The sequence below is a fragment of the Amblyomma mixtum genome, chromosome 4 (genome assembly GCF_055824585.1).
Source record: "Amblyomma mixtum isolate Tamu chromosome 4, ASM5582458v1, whole genome shotgun sequence".
Lineage (NCBI taxonomy): Eukaryota > Metazoa > Arthropoda > Arachnida > Ixodida > Ixodidae > Amblyomma > Amblyomma mixtum.
This window is the reverse complement of record NC_143015.1, coordinates 108,098,358-108,114,544: the sequence shown is the minus strand read 5'-3', so window position 1 is coordinate 108,114,544 and position 16,187 is coordinate 108,098,358.

Sequence of the window (16,187 nt, the reverse complement as noted above, 5' to 3'; positions counted from 1 at the left end):
ATATAGCGCACCTGAATTTTTTTATTAAACACATACCAAACACCCTACCCAATGAATTAATGCCCAAACGAGTAAAAATAAAAGAGAAATGCTATGACAGCAACGGAACGCTGTACGACGTAAGGTTATTCAAAATTTTGGCACGAATGTAGTTGGGAATACTGCCACCGCATTGAGCCTCTGCCAGTGATGGCATCGCTTGGATTGTCTGAAGTGTATGTAGTACATACACACGCAAATACTTGGAACGACGAACGCACGGCGCCGGATTTTCTCGTAATGGAACTATAAGGCTTTAAAGAGTATAAAATGTTATATTTACACGTAGTGAAAAAAAATGGACACGTACATTGAGAGATTTGTCAGCCATCGGAGGAATGCGGTCAGAAAGCTCACGTTTTACATTTGCGCTTGATGGGGGGATGGCAAGAAAATCAAGAGATGGTTTTAACAAGACCGGCCATTCTTTACAGCGCGCTCTCCATAAGCTGTGAAAGCAAACGTCAGCAGATGTAATTTTGAACAGCGATTATTCTGAGATCCTTCTTTCAAAAACGGGTGGTCTGCAGAGCTCACAACAGGCGAAAATAATCCATTAAAGACTTCTTCGTCATCAATTCCTGCTCTGTGGACGGGTCCACAACTTGCACTTGATGCCAGAAGTCATCGCTATCAAGTGAGTTTTCGCGGAAGCTGCGCATATATTTCTCGCGGACTTCATAGCTTGTCGAGTAGCGAATATATCGGTCTTCGCACCAAACGCTGACCATTCAGGAAGGTATTGACCAGTGAAGGTGCAGGCTAGATGAACCAGGATTGAGTACACGCGGCAGACAAGTGCCTCCTCTGATTCCAATGATTTTATTGCTGTGTTTATTGCTTCGATGTTCTATACCACGCGATTACACTTCACAAAAACTATATATACAGTCATGTCTTCGGGGATAGCGAGTACTGCTAGCAGGCTCTCGAGCTTTTCACCTTTTGTTTGATTGCTCTCCAGAAACCAAGAACATGAATGAACGCTAAAAAAAAAAAGTACCAGCTCTCAGGGGAGCCACAGTGGCAAGTTGCCAAACTGGCAATGAGAGAGACGTGCAGGCAATGTGAAAATCCCGCCGTATTCCCCTGGAGCCTGTAAGCACTGCTGAGCCGAAAGAGCAGAAGATTTTGTCGGGTGGGGAGCTTGTCCTGGGTACTCTCCGGCAATCGAGGTTACACTTGAAAATAGAACGATACCAGTTGTCGAGGAAATAAGAATCCTAGGCATGTATATTAACAGAAAAGGGAAAAACAAAAGTACGCTAGACAAGCTCAAAGCGCAAGCTGAACTTGTCGTCAGAGCCTTCAGAAAGGTATCTAGAAGGGGGGAAGGACTCTCAGAGTCCAGCAAACTAAGACTCACGCAGGCCTTCATCGTTAGCAGGATATGCTACGCAACCCCATTCCTGAAAATAAACAAAACCGAAGAAAAGGCATTAGACACAATCATCAGAAAATGTGTCAAACGAGCGCTAGGGCTGCCCATTTCCACATCCAATGATATACTGGAGAAAATGGGCCTGCATAACAATTGGAGAGAACTGACTGAAGCGGTTAGAACATCGCATATCGAAAGGCTAACATCCACACCCGCAGGAACGAAATACCTACAGCTAGCGAAATGGGCAACCGTAGATAGCACAGTGAACACCAGAACAGATCTGGGAAGAGAAATAAGAGAGCATCTTATTATCGCTCCCATACCTAGAAACATGCATCCCATCCAGGACAAAGGCAGAAGGAAAAGCAGGGTCGCACAGCTGACTGCTAAGCTAGGCAAGATGCCACAGGGAACCGTGGCCTACACTGATGCCGCGGTAGGCACGCTAGGAGACACCGTCTCCGTAGCCGTCGGGGACTCAGGCAGAACGTTACGCGTTGTAAGACACCTTGACTTAAAACCCCTTGTGGCGGAGGAGGTTGCAATAGCGATCGCTCTAACTCAGCCAGGTACCAAATACGTAGTAAGCGACTGCAAAGCCGCAATTAGAAATTACAGCAAGGGACGCATCCATGAAATTGCGGCTAAATATCTAAAAGACTTTATCCCAGCCCACAATATTCTAATTATCTGGACCCCAGCCCACTCGGGTCTGGTTGGAAACGAGGCCGCCCACAGGCTCGCCCGCTCCTCTTTACCTCGGGGAGCCGTGGACACCTCATACGAATTCAGCACTAAAGAGGAAACCAATACCTTTAATAGCATCACAGACATTCAGAAAAAGAACAAAAGGATCTATCCTCCTCCGGATAGATCGCTTAGCTCGGCTGAGGCCTATGACTGGAGAAGACTCCAAGCTAGAAACTTCGCATCCCCGCTCTGGAGGAGCTGGACAGGAGGTGACACGAGGGAGGATGCGGAGGTGTGCGAGTTCTGCAGGCATACCGCTACACTCGAACACATACTATGGAGATGCCCCAGTGCCCCAGGATATGGCAGAATCAATAATTCAGAGGAATGGGAGACCATACTCAGAAGTGCCGACCTTAGCATACAACGATACGCTACCCGCCTGGCAGCAGAAGCTGCGCGACTATACCGTTGCTAGTCTTCCAGGTGCGACGCTGCCCCTCCCCGGACGCCTGCGTGCGGACCCGGAGGGGCACGGGTCTTCTTCTGGCGGAAATAAAGTTTCTTCACTCATTCACTCGTGTCCTGTTGCGTTCCTCGTTACAGGAAACTTATGCCTGACCTATACACACTTGAAAACCGTCACGCTGGTAAAGAGAAGACAAAGGAACGCGACAACAGAATTTGGTTTCGATTGAAAGGAATGGTACCAAGGACAGTTCAGTGCGGCTGTGTTCCGGGGGAACTAGAGAAAAAAAAGTAGAGTACATTTCTTCACTTGAAACGCATTCTTTTCTTCAAGGACGGCTGAAAATCAGTGTTCATTGGTTTTCCAGCATTCATATCAAAATGCCGCGGGGGTCATTTTTCGGAGTTTAACGGAGTTTAACGGATACCGAAAACACGGCATCTCTACTTGTAACAGGGTTAGTTGGTGCGATTGCAATGTTAGAACTACGCTCACTTCAATAAAACGGCCTACACGGATTCGTGTACTACCAGTACGTGTGGGCCTTTGTTCTGTACAGTCCAGCCAGCGCAGCTCTAACGCAATATGTTTTCCTCTTTCCGACTTTCTACTGGAGCCAGATCAATTGCAGCTTAACTTCCACACTTTCACGCAGCTGCTGCGCGGCTTCTAGAACGGATATGATAAAACGTTCCGCTGACAAACCACTTGCCCGAGTGCCTGGCATACCGAAGTTTACCAAACATGAACCGATGCTGCAAGCAGTACAGCGACGGCGTACGCCGAACGGGCGCCGAAAAAGGGCATGCACCTCCATGTTCTTGGTGCTGGCTGGCTCCCCCTCTGAAGCCGACGGAAGTAATTTCGAGCCGTGAAGAAAAGGGGTTGGGTGCTCTGAAGGGCAACTCGAACCGCGAAAAGTTCTGGGAACCTGATAGAGCTTCAAGCCATAAAGAAAAGAGTCGCCGAGAGCCCCGCTGTCCTCCGAATGTCGTAAACCGGACTCCTATAGTGCGCATGCTTATACCGGTTCTGTGGTATTCCAAGAGCGCCCACCTTGAGCGCGTACGCCAAAGAAGGGCCCTTGGAGCACACTTTCAGCATATCGAGTGCCCTCAACAATTTTTCAACCGAACATTCTCGTTCGAAAAATGAGGGGGGAGATGTCCCTTTGTCAATATAAGACAGAAGTTGTGGAAAGGATGTGAGGAGCGGGTCGGGACAGGTACTTGTCAAGAGAACGCATCGTGGTAACCTTTCGGCAACTTCTTTTTACACTATCTCGATGGCTGGAGGCGTGCGTCGAGGCTTCAGGTTCCGGCATATTAGGGAGCAGCCCCCCTCACCTTCTTCCAAGAACGATACAATGGAGGGCTACTGACTCATCCCCCTTCACGCTAACCCCTTGAGCCAGCCGAGCAGGAAGTGGAAACGCGGTCTGTGAACGAGGGTTCTTGGTTTGAAGAGACCTTCATGAAAATAAGCTTTCCTGCAATTCTGCAAGTTGTCCATTTACTTCAGACACAATGAATGCCGGCACGTCGAGAGTATGCTAGGGTGCGTCAGCGGACATCAAGGCCGCCAAGCGACCCACAGCGAAAGCGGGTATCTTCCACGGAGCTGCCTTCGTTGTCTGCATTCTCAGTGCACGCTCTGCGACGTATTAACATCGACAGCTGTTGAGGGCATGTTTCTCGGTTGTGCATCGTCGGTGTTGGCGTTGATGTCTGAGAGGTACGAGCACAGTTACATCACGAGTGAAAGAATAGTGAGGCCATGCGTATTGAAAGCAATATGAAAATAAATGGCAATAAGAAATACGAATTTCATCACCTGAAATCTCGCGTTCTACAGTGGTAATCACGTCCTGTGATTTTTGTGTTCTACTCTGAGCGTTTTCTTTTTGTTTTTGTTATAGTGACATTGGAGCCTCGACGCTTTGTCGTCGCTAGATGATCTCTGGAGAAACGGAAAGTTTGCTACATTCGACTGGTTTCTAGCCACACAAGGCGAGAACACGCGGTTTTTGAAGCTTTCACCAATTACGTGGCCGCTGAAAGGTCTCGTCCGTTCCCAATGGTTTGTTTTATTTGATACTGCACACAAGCCATAATAACACAGTGCACGCACGTTTAATGAGAAGGAACGAAGTAAAGGCTTTAGGAAAAGCCTTTCAGCATGCCGTATTTTTCAGTAAGTGAGCAGACGAGAACCACGGCCACTCGGTGATGCGGTTCCATCGAGCGGCCGTTTTTTTTTGTCAACCGCCACCTCCACAAACTGGTAAAACAACAGCCAGCTGACGGGGTCGCATTTTTTGGTGCGGCACTAAGGCTTGAATTCTCGATTTCGACGTGGTCTGTCTGTATGTCTGAAGCCTGCTTCACCTGAAATAAAATAATCGAAAATGTTTTACGGCCGCGAGTGCGTTTCGAACCCGGGCCAGCGCGAACAGATCAATTTTAGACAACTACATCGCCGCAACCGAGCAATCCGCATCCTAAACTACCAGTCTCTTGCGCTCTGTCTTGGATATCATTTCTTCAACAGCATCCGTGTGCAATGGATCCGAACACCGCAACCGCAGTGAAAATCGGAGTGCGGGCGCACCTGCGCATGTGGAGTAACCGCGCTAAATTGTCCGAAATTTGTTTTTGTGCAACTCTTCGTACCACGCCATGACCACGCGCTCTGGTTTTAATAAAGCTGGTGGAAGTCCTTAAGCTGGTGGAAGGCATTAAAGAATGTAACTGATCCTCTGGAAAAGCTCTGATGTCATTTTTGGGAGATTTCTTTCGCGCATGGAGTGACCCTTCGCCAGGACTGACACATTACGGGTTGTAAGTTTTTTTTTTTTTATGACAGCCTAGAGACAAGAGTGCGTTCATGTATGAGACCTTTCCGGGCCGTTTTCGCAGAGGCGCTGACTCCGTCCTGTTTCACTCTAAGGAGCAGAAAAACAGCGCACTCCAGAAGCAACCACGGTCTGCGCTCTACGACTCGAGGAAAAGTAAAAGGGGTAAAAAAGAAAGGCAGGCAAAGGCACAACAGGAGTCCCCCCTACTGTTATTTTCTCTCCCGCCCCCTTATCACCCACGACCGATCCCCCGTTGCAAAATAACCGCTCTTAAAAAATAACACCAATTTCTCCCTACCTATGCAACAGCTCACATGAGTCACATCATCCTTCGCCCTTCATGATACTACACCTCCCCGTTATTCATCAGTTCCCCGCTGGAAAAAGTTGTATGATGCAATAAACTCATACAGTTTGTCATACAAATATCATATACTTATCATAAGAATCATAGAAAATTATCATAGAAATGTCATACATTTCTGTAAAATCACACAGTCATCATAGAGATGTCACAGAGTATCATACAAATTGTGCGATATATCATAAAAATTGCACGGTATTCTATGATGAAGTCTCTATGAGGTTATTGCATCATAGACCTTTTTTTCAGTAGGGTTTGATGTTGCCAACAGTGCGTCTTGTTCTTGTAGCCTTTGTGGGAAGAACACTGCCAAAAAGTCATGTCCGAAGGGTACAGTGAAATGCAAGCAAGTTTTGATTAAGACGAAGTCAGCGAAACCTTGGCCAGTATTCTCAAAAAGGAAGGGATGTAAACTACACACAAGCCGGCCACCATTATCGGAAGCCTCCTCCACCGTCCCAAAGACAGTCATCATAAAGAAAAGACCTAAGGCGTGGTATGTAATACCTTGCTTCAAGTGCTTGGTGTCGTAGGCTGTGAAATATGGCGGTAAGGTGAAGCAGCACAATGCTTACGTCAAACAAATGAACGTAGAGCGAAGCGCGGTGGCCTAGCCCTTCGAGGCGTCTGTCAACAGGACTGACTTCAACAGAACCATTGTGCTCGAGTCCGAGCCAGATTTGCGCAGAACGAAAATAGTCGGCCTAGTCGGTGACGCAGCAGTGCGATTTTCGCACAGTGCTTTCACATGCAACGCGTACCCAGCGAATTCGGTCGGAGGGACACGCAAGGTTGGTCGATATTTTCATAGGCAACCCACGATTAAACGCGACAGAAAGGCTGCACGGAATGTGTTGACGATGTTATGGCCAGCGTGTTTTTAGATGCAAGGCAATATTTCGTATGTTGCGATTAGAATAAACAGTTTTGATTACGCCGCGGGAACAGCTCCCACGTGACCCCATGCCGAGACGGCGCGTGACGTGATGTCACGTGGGAGCTGTTGCCGCGGCGGTCTCGACACGCGCGCCTCGAGACCGGCCGTGGCCGCGGCAACAGCTCCCACGTGACACGCGCCGTCTCGGCGCTGCCCATTAGTCGGTCGCAGAGCGAACACACCGACGCTGAGACTGAATTCCAACCGGACGGAACTTGGTCGCAGGCCGTCTGCGGCTAGACCGACGGCCCTCCCCAAACACAGCGTCGCAGGCGAGAACCGCATGCATGTGAAACGGCCCTAAGTCATGGCACAGTTAATTTTTTTTTGTGTGTATGATGGAACAGAGTAAAACACCGGGACACAGGCTTTTGCGCTGCTCCATCACAAATGCAAATGAGTAACCAACATGCCCAACCTGCTGCCCTGGCTGATTTAAAAGTCGCGGGGAATGTTAATCGTTCCCTGGAAATGGCTCCCTCTTCTTAACCCGCGTTTGTGGGCTTAAAAAGAACCTGCAACTCCCCTGCAGTCCCTCCTTGAAGTAGTAGTAGTAGTAGTAGTAGTAGTAGTGGTTTGCCAGAGGCAATAACAGCTGACAAAAATAAAATAACGAAGTTAAAAATGTTGCCGGCCGCGGTGATTGCTATCTAATACCTTTGCCCTGCAGTGGGTGTAGTCAGGCTGATGATGATGATGATGACCTCAAACATTGGAGCTGCGCCGGTGTAATTAAAGGCAAAGGGAGAGGATAGCGATAAGTACGTAGCGGAGCGACAGAGAAAAAAGGCAGGGGTAGCTTTGCACAACATTCCAAAATGAAAAAAAAAAATTATATGTTCGCGCCACTCGCGTGCGAGCGCCTAGGTATTGTTGCACGTATTTGCATCCGTGACGGGTAAATTCACTGCATATTCAGGGCCGCGCGCACGTAGCGTCCACTCGCTAATGAATCGCGCGAGCGGCCCACTGCACAAGCGGGCGGGGTGGAGCGCCAAGCCGCCGCGCTTGAGAAACCCAGTCAGCTTTTAAACGTCGTGTTATCTAAAAATAACTTCTCTTCATTTCTCAAGAAATTTAAATCATAATCAACAACATTTAACTAAGGTTTGACTCTTGAGTGCTGCTCTGGGCAAAGGCGTAGTATCTTGCCGAACAGACGGGAAACGCTTCGGAATAGTTTCCAGCATGCCGTTTGTGAAGTCTTCTTTAGCTCTTCATAGTTTGCGTACACCACTGGAATATTTTCCAAAACTAGCATCGCCAGCAGTGGTAAAGCCCTTATCGACGGTGAACGAATAATCATCGGAGGCACTTTACCAACCTAGAAAAAATGTGAACTACCACACTACTAATTGTTACATTGGATAAATCACGTACCGCGCACAATGAGTCAGTGAAACAAGCATGAAGCGCAGCATCAGGTGTTGCCGCTTATTATACTGCAGCACTTGCTCACTCAACGCATTTGTACTGCATTTTCACCACATCGACAGAAGTTTCGAAGAGCTGACTGCTATCGAGGCCAATAACATGAGTGTTGAAATGCAGTGATTAATACACGATTTTAATATTTTTAATGCACAGAGTAAGAGCCACATACAAGTATTCGTGAGTGAGCTCTAAGTATGAGCGTCGGGAATTACGCATTTCACTGCTTGAACGAGTGTCCCTGGAAGTTTCATTGCTTTTGTATTGTTAATGCGTACGCAATATCAGTGTCATTATGCATATGTGGTCACTGTACGCGCTTAATAAAAAATGTACCTATCACTCAAAAGAGTCCTTGTAATCTCCTCTATCCACCCCGGGCGCGCTTTCTTGTCGCACTTTATGCAGCAGCCCATGGTATAGCCTCACTCCGATGGGAGCACTTTTGATTAAAGTACGCCTTCATGTGGCACGACTCAACTTCTCAAAGCAAACAACCAAAGCATAGCACGGCCGGTCTCGACGCGCTCGCTCACGAGCGAGCGCGTCGGGACCACATAAAAAACTTGCTTTCGAAAAATATTTCGTAGTTAGCATTGCTAAACCGCCCCCAAATTTTTTGACGAAGTTGGCATGCGTACATCGCACTAGCCACGGTCCGGCTTCTTTTCTTTCACCCCAGCAAAGAAGGGAGCGAGTAGGGGAGCGACACAATCAGTGCGCCTTGAATACGCTGGGTGACAAAAGAATAAAGAGAATCTCTGCCGGGGCACCGAAAAGCTGGGCTCACGTGAGGGGAGCGCACACAAAGTGGAGAATGCGGGAAGGTGAAGGCATCTCTCCCCCAACCCAGGAAGGAGGAATGTAAGAGGAGAAGGAGGAGCTCAACTTCATGCGGCGCGTGGTGGCAGATTTGTGAACTAGGGGCGCATGAACCAGAATCCTGGCCATGGAGTTTAAATACGCTTGTGTACCACATACCTGTATTTGGATGCAGTATTTCGCTGCATTCTATTTACCTTCCAACTGGACAAATGGCATCTTTCTCAAGTTTCTAACAAGTGGCTGTGTTCACAGCTGTTCTTGCATCTCGCCGCGTTCTATTTACCTCCCAACTGGGCAAGTGGCATCTATCGCCTCAGTTTCCAATAAGTTGCTGTGTTCACAGCAGTTCCTACAATGTATAGTAGGATGCAACTGTAAAAAACTGAGTAGTCAAACTTTGCTTACTTACAAATATGTGTAAGACCCTTTCCAATGATTCTCCTCCTTGCGCAGTTAAGCAGGAGTTGGAGCCGGTCATGCGGAATAACAGCGTCGCGCCTGGACGAAGTTCACAAGCGAGCCATTCCAGGGCTACTGCGCGCTGGTATGCGATCTTCGCTGAGATAAACGGTGTCGAGCTTACCTTTCTGGACATAGTGGCGAGCAATATTTCTGGGTTGTTGACCCCAACTTGTGGGAAGTGATTCTCCCTGTGATAAAGTGACTATTAACTGGCGTCCCGTGTCAGCAAGGGCCAGAAGTTCATTTTTACATCTAGAGCTGTTTCTGGGAGGGGCTTCCCATGGGGAGACATCCGAAGCTATCAAAAGGTTTCGAGGACTGCATGCACCGTGTCAAACTCAACGATTCTGGACAAAAGCATTTTTGAATGGGAAGGACTTTATGAGCACAATTTTTTGTATATTTAAGGTTTCACTGCAACACTCTGGGGAGTGGCGAAACTTCACCGCTACTTGTTTGGTTTCACAAGGAGCCAGCTGCGCGTGCGAAGTGGCAGATCTGTGCGTGCTTGGCAGCTACCGCCATCTGTCGCATGAGCCTGTCACTAACACAAACTGCGCACGCGCAGTAGGAGCCGGTGGTTTTCTATGCAGCCAGTGAAGCTGGAGGAGAGGAGGCGCGCGTGCGCAAAGTGGCATTGCGGAAATGACGGACTCTGCTCAGCTTTTGTCATTTCTTGCAATGTTGCCAATAAACCACGTTGCATTTTGTTAACTGCAATGCTTTGGGGGCAATCAGGAGGACAGATATTGCTGGTGCCGATGTTTGAATATGATGTTACTGGTGATCACGTTCGCATTGATGCCTCCAATAAGTTTCAGTATGCTCGTGCACGTGATACGCGAGTTTACCGACAGTTTGGCATTGTCGCTGGCATACATTTGCTGCTAAAAGCGCAGGGTTTTTAAGCATGATGCTTCACACTGAAACTTTCACTTCGCTTGCACTTCCAGGCCCCTGGCGATCCTCTGGAAGCGGTACGAGCTCCTTCGGGAATGAAATAGTGCAGCTTGCCGAGAGCACAGGCGCATTCCTAAGACCGGTTTTACTGTCCTCTTCGCGGCTAAGCAAAGCGGGCACTGTAGTGCGCATGTGAGTACGCTCACCCACCAGCCCGCTGGCTTAGCGGAGCGTGGTGCCGTGCGGAAACATCAGGAGAACGGTCGCGTATGAAAGAGCTTTCAAGTTTCCCTACCTGAAAGCCTCATTTCCTCAGCTAGAGTCCTCAAAAGCACTTCACGATCGGCAAGGATCCCTGTTTTCAATGCGAGGTAGTTGAACTATACATTTTCGAGCGTCAGCGCGCACATGTGGGCGCAGGTGCCGGAACAAGTCGGGGTCGCACTCAGGTACGATTTGACCATGTGTGCTATGCGGAACCGCGTAGACTTCCGTATCGGCTTCTTTCGGCAGAAAGCAAAGTAAATTTGAGAAAGTAAGTCGCTGCCTTCACGCCTTTCTCTATTTTGCTAATGAGTGACAATTCGTACAGCCATGTGCATAGTGCTTCACTTCGACTCGTTTCAAACGTGTCTGACTCAAGAGATAGTCGGCTTATGTTCAGTTTAGTCGCGACAATGAACCGGACACTGCAGAACTGTACGAATTCTTGCCATGCAATTCTAAGCCTGCATTAGCATCTGTCACTGTCTGTCTAGGACGCGAGTCAGAAAACCAGATAGGTGTACGTCTCCAAAAACAATGTTACTGCAACAATCGAGATCAACTACAGAACTAAAAAACAGAGGGTTAAATCACAGATAAACATGCAACAATCAGGCCGAGTTCCCACACGCAGGTGGTATTAAGAACAACATCAAATAGTTCTAATTAGTCTTTTGAGTCCATGTAGCAATCGAATGAATGATAATGAAAACAGTCAAATCGCTACTTGAGGTGTATGAGGAATGTCGCTAGAGGAGACCTCGCCGGGGCCTGCGGTGCGTAGCCAAAGGAGCGTCTCGACGGTCCGGATCGTTGCCGGGGTTCGTCGGCCTGGGAGGGCAGCCTAAAAGCGTGTTTTTTTCACCGGCGTCAAAGCTCGAGTCCCTTTGTGTCCCCTCGGGGCGGCCGCACGGAGGGGACGCCGTGCCACAGTTTCTATCTTCGTTTCCTTTCTTGGCGGGGCGTCTCCCACTCCGCCGTGACAGCATCGTTGGCAGGAACTGTCTTCAAAAAAAGTGGCTTTTGCACTATACTTTGAACATGGAGTGGTTTCTTGTTGGACACGTAACTATGTATATACATGTGTGTGTGTAAGTGTTGTAACTGGTACAGGAAAACGCGCGCGCGCACGCACGCACACAGACACACGCACAGACACGCACGCACACGAAGTAATCTGTGCGCCATCCTAGTGTGTGGTCCTTGTTTATCCGTCCGCAAGTTTGTAGCTGTTGTGCCTGAACCCTCATTCCGCTGGCCTGTCTGGGAACCGGAGCCGTGCGCCCGTCGTCGCGTAAAGCAAGCCCGGACTCGCCGCCTTGGCACGGCTTGCAACGAGTCATCCTGGCTCGCCGGCGCAGACCCTTCCACCTCCTCCTCACTAGCTCGAGCCAATCCGAACGGTGGTCTGTGGAGTGACCTTATTGGAGCAGAGGAACGCAACGGTCACCGTCGGCTATAAGACCAGACCCGCGCTGAGACGCAGCAGCACACGGGCAGCAGACGCGCCATTGTACCAGAGAGACGCTCTCCGCAGGGCCTCGTCCTAGCCCATTGTGCTCTCGGCCATTGTATATATGATGTAAAAAGCATTGTGCATACTGTACATAAACGTCCGTTCACTCACCGTCGCGTCGACCGTTCTTCGCTCAGCTCTGCTCAACAGACGCAGCGGGCTGTGACGCTCCATGTCACAACAGTGGTGGCAGCGGTGGGATGCCCCAGTCACAACACCGCGCAGCCCACAGCGTCTTGTGATCTATTTAAACATAGCGTGGTGTCCTTCCTCGCGCGCAAAGGGCGAATGACAGGAACTATATCGCGCCACGCAGTCAAGGATTTGTACCGCTGCTTTACAGTCACGAAATACGCACATAAGCATCGAATCGTCGTTGGCAAAATAGCTCCCCCCCCCCCCCCCCCCTATTTGGTGACTGCGGTCTCTTTTTCTCCTTCTGTGGTATCGTGCAGGAGATGCCTAGCCGCTCCACCGGCCCGCTGTACCAGTTCTTGTTCGACCACCTTGAGTACATTCGGGGAGCGGCTCCGGTGGCTGGACCGGGCAGCGGGCGTCTTCAAACTACAATGGAGGCACTTCTACGCATCGTCAGCCTCCAGGGAAGAAGACTGTGCCATGCTCATGGGGCGGCTTTCTCTTCGTGCGCGTCTAGTGCTATGTGTGGAAAGGTAGGAAAATAATGATGACTGTGACACTAACGATCACTGTAATAGAGATAACATTAACTCATAACATGCGTTGAACACATACGGCTGGTACTGGCCCGTTTGCTCGTTGCACGGGGTCCCAGCTGAAGGAAATCAAGGCTTTTAAATAGACGGGGCGTTCAGCACGAGCGAAATTGACAGTACCGTAGGGAGTCAGTCGCTTGGCCTAGCCTGCCCAGTATATTTCCAGCCAGCTTAGTTGATACTGAATGGCTAGCTTTCCATCTCTTGGAAGACTGAAGAGCCTTTTTAGGGGAAGGAGATTTTTGTTCCACCTCCCGTAGACTCGCGATGCACATTTATGACCGCAGCTTCCGCTGCGGTCTGAGAGCAACGCGTTACGCGGGTTCACGTTCCAAACACAAAGCGTCAGCAGTTGCTGCCGCATCTCCCGCGGCAGACTCCAACGCCCGTCAAGGACAGCGCTTCTAAGATAGACTTATTTGAGAGCGCGCATGGGAGCGATGCTGTCACGTGGTGTGCTTTTCGATTTCGCTTTGGGACATTAAACGCCCATAAACCAAACCAAACTAGTAAAATGAATAATTTTTACTGCGCCGTGTCCTTCCCTTGAAAACCAGCTTTCTCTTGATTTTGAGAGAAGGAAATGCGCATAACTGGACACCTGAAGCACTCAGTGAAAAAAAGGGCTGAGGCTTAACTTTGTTAAGCCTGGAGAATGCGAAGCATCATCGAGTCGCGTAATTTGGAGGCGCACAACCACAGCGACGGCGCGAGGTGGACCCCCGTTTCTGCACTGTCGTGACGTCATCAAGTCACGTGGTGTGACGTCATGTATCACGTGATTTGGAGGCGCACAACCACAGAGACGGCGCGAGGTGGGCCCCCGTTTCTCCACTGCCGTGGCGTCATCATGTCACGTGGTGTGGCATCATCGTGTCACGTGATTTGGAGGCGCACAACCACAGCGACGGCGCGTGGTGGGCCCCCGTTTCTCCACTGTCGTGACGTCATCGTGTCACATGGTGTGACGTCATGTATCACGTGATTTGAAGGCGCACAACCACAGCGACGGCGCGAGGTGGGCCCCCGTCTCTCTACTGTCGTGACGTCATCGCGTCACGTGGTGTGACGTCATGTATCACGTGATTTAGAGGCGCACAACCACAGCGACGGCGCGAGGTGGGCCCCCGTTTCTCTACTGTCGTGACGTCATCGTGTCACGTGGTGTGACGTCATGTATCAAGTGATTTGGAGGCGCATAACCAGGGTGAAGGGCTGAAGTGGTAGATAAAGTAGTATGCTTCGCATAAAAAGCATAAATGCTAGCTGTTGGTGGTACCTGTTTAAATGCATGCTTGAGGTGTCCTCTGACCAATGGGTCAGTTATCGAAAACTAAACTGTCATACATACTTAGTGCAAATGGGTACTGGCGTTTCATGATAAGTGTTTTTTTTTAGGCAGATAGACTCTTTTCTCGGCTAAGTGATGCTCGCGAACACCAGAAAAGAGGCGCATCATTATATGCTAGTCAAAGGAATTAATCCACAGATAAGTGAGTTACTGCACCCTATCTTTTCCTTGAAAACCAATTTTCTCTTCATTTTGGAGAAATGAAAGGAACATAACTAGACACCTCCACTTTTAACTAGAGAAAGGCACTTGGTTGGAATTCAAGATTTGTAGCTGGCCATTAGTGCAATGGCTATATTAGTTTTTAGAAAACGAAATTACTTTCGGCCCTGTGGCTGAATAAATTTTCGCGTTTCTGACGCAATTCGATTGCACGCTCAGCAATGTCCATCTTAACGCGTCAACCGGTGGCGCATATGCCACGTGACACTCCCTGTCCAGCCTGCACTGCGGTGCTCACCGTTCCTCGCTGCACCAGCCGAGGCGAGGCAGAGGTGGTCACGTGATATCTGCCTCATGGAGTGACGCAGTTTGATGGTCATCGCTGAGGGCGAGCACCGCGGGTGCGTGGTTTTCGAACTCAACGCGAAATTTCAAAAAAAAATCTAAAGTGGTTATTCCTAATGGGGAGCTACAAATCTCTTGATTGCAACCAGGTGCCCATCTGTAAACATTGAAAATTATTCGTATTCAGTTACTAACTTTATGGTGTCCGCCAGCACCGCCATTGCACACCAAAACACGGATAAGGATATTTGGGAGTAAAAAGGGAGTAATCTGCCCTCTATTGCGCAGCCTATTAACTAAGGGGCAAGGTATTCTGCACAAGTTGGGGAGTAGACTTGATCACAGAATATAAGGAATGTCTGCCCTCAGCAATAGAGGCATACTCCCACTGCAAAGCATACTGATGTGATGTAGTTAGAACGTAGGAGGTGGAATTTAAATCCGGCGTCGGAAGCCTTGAAGTAAGCAAATACCGGAGTTTGAAACCTCGGTTAAATCGTCTGGAGGTTAGCAAATACAGGAGATTGATACCTCGGTTAAATCGTCTTGAGGTTAGCAAATACAGGAGATTCATACCTCGGTTAAATCGTCTTCAGGTTAGCAAGTACAGGAGATTGATACCTCGGTTAAATCGTCTTGAGGTTAGCAAATACAGGAGATTGATACCTCGGTTAAATCGTCTCGAGGTTAGCAAATACAGGAGATTGATACCTCGGTTAAATCGTCTGGAGGTTAGCAAATACAGGAGATTGATACCTCGGTTAAATCGTCTTGAGGTTAGCAAATACAGGAGATTGATCCCTCGGTTAAATCGTCTTGAGGTTAGCAAATACAGGAGATTGATACCTCGGTTAAATCGTCTTGAGGTTATCAAATACAGGAGATTGATACCTCGGTTAAATCGTCTCGATGTTAGCAAATACAGGAGATTGATACCTCGGTTAAATCGTCTTGAGGTTAGCAAATACAGGAGATTCATACCTCGGTTAAATCGTCTTCAGGTTAGCAGATACAGGAGATTGATACCTCGGTCAAATCGTCTTGAGGTTAGCAAATACAGGAGATTGATACCTCGGTTAAATCATCTTGAGGTTAGCAAATACAGGAGATTGATACCTCGGTTAAATCGCCTTGAGGTTATCAAATACAGGAGATTGAAACCTCGGTTAAATCGTATTGAGGTTAGCAAATACAGGAGATTGAATCCTCGGTTAAATCGTCTTGAGGTTAGTAAATAGAGGAGATTGAAACCTCAGTTAAATCACCTTCAGGTTAGCAAATAGAGGAGGTTGAAATCTAACCTAGCCCAAACCAACCCAATGTGTTGCGTGAACAAATGGTTGGCGAACAGAAAGGGCTATATACGGGTGTTTTTTCTAGGTCAAAAATTTTTTTAAAAAAGGTCAATTGCTTTAGATTTATTTTAGCACTGGGGCTATACTGGAGGATACGGCGGG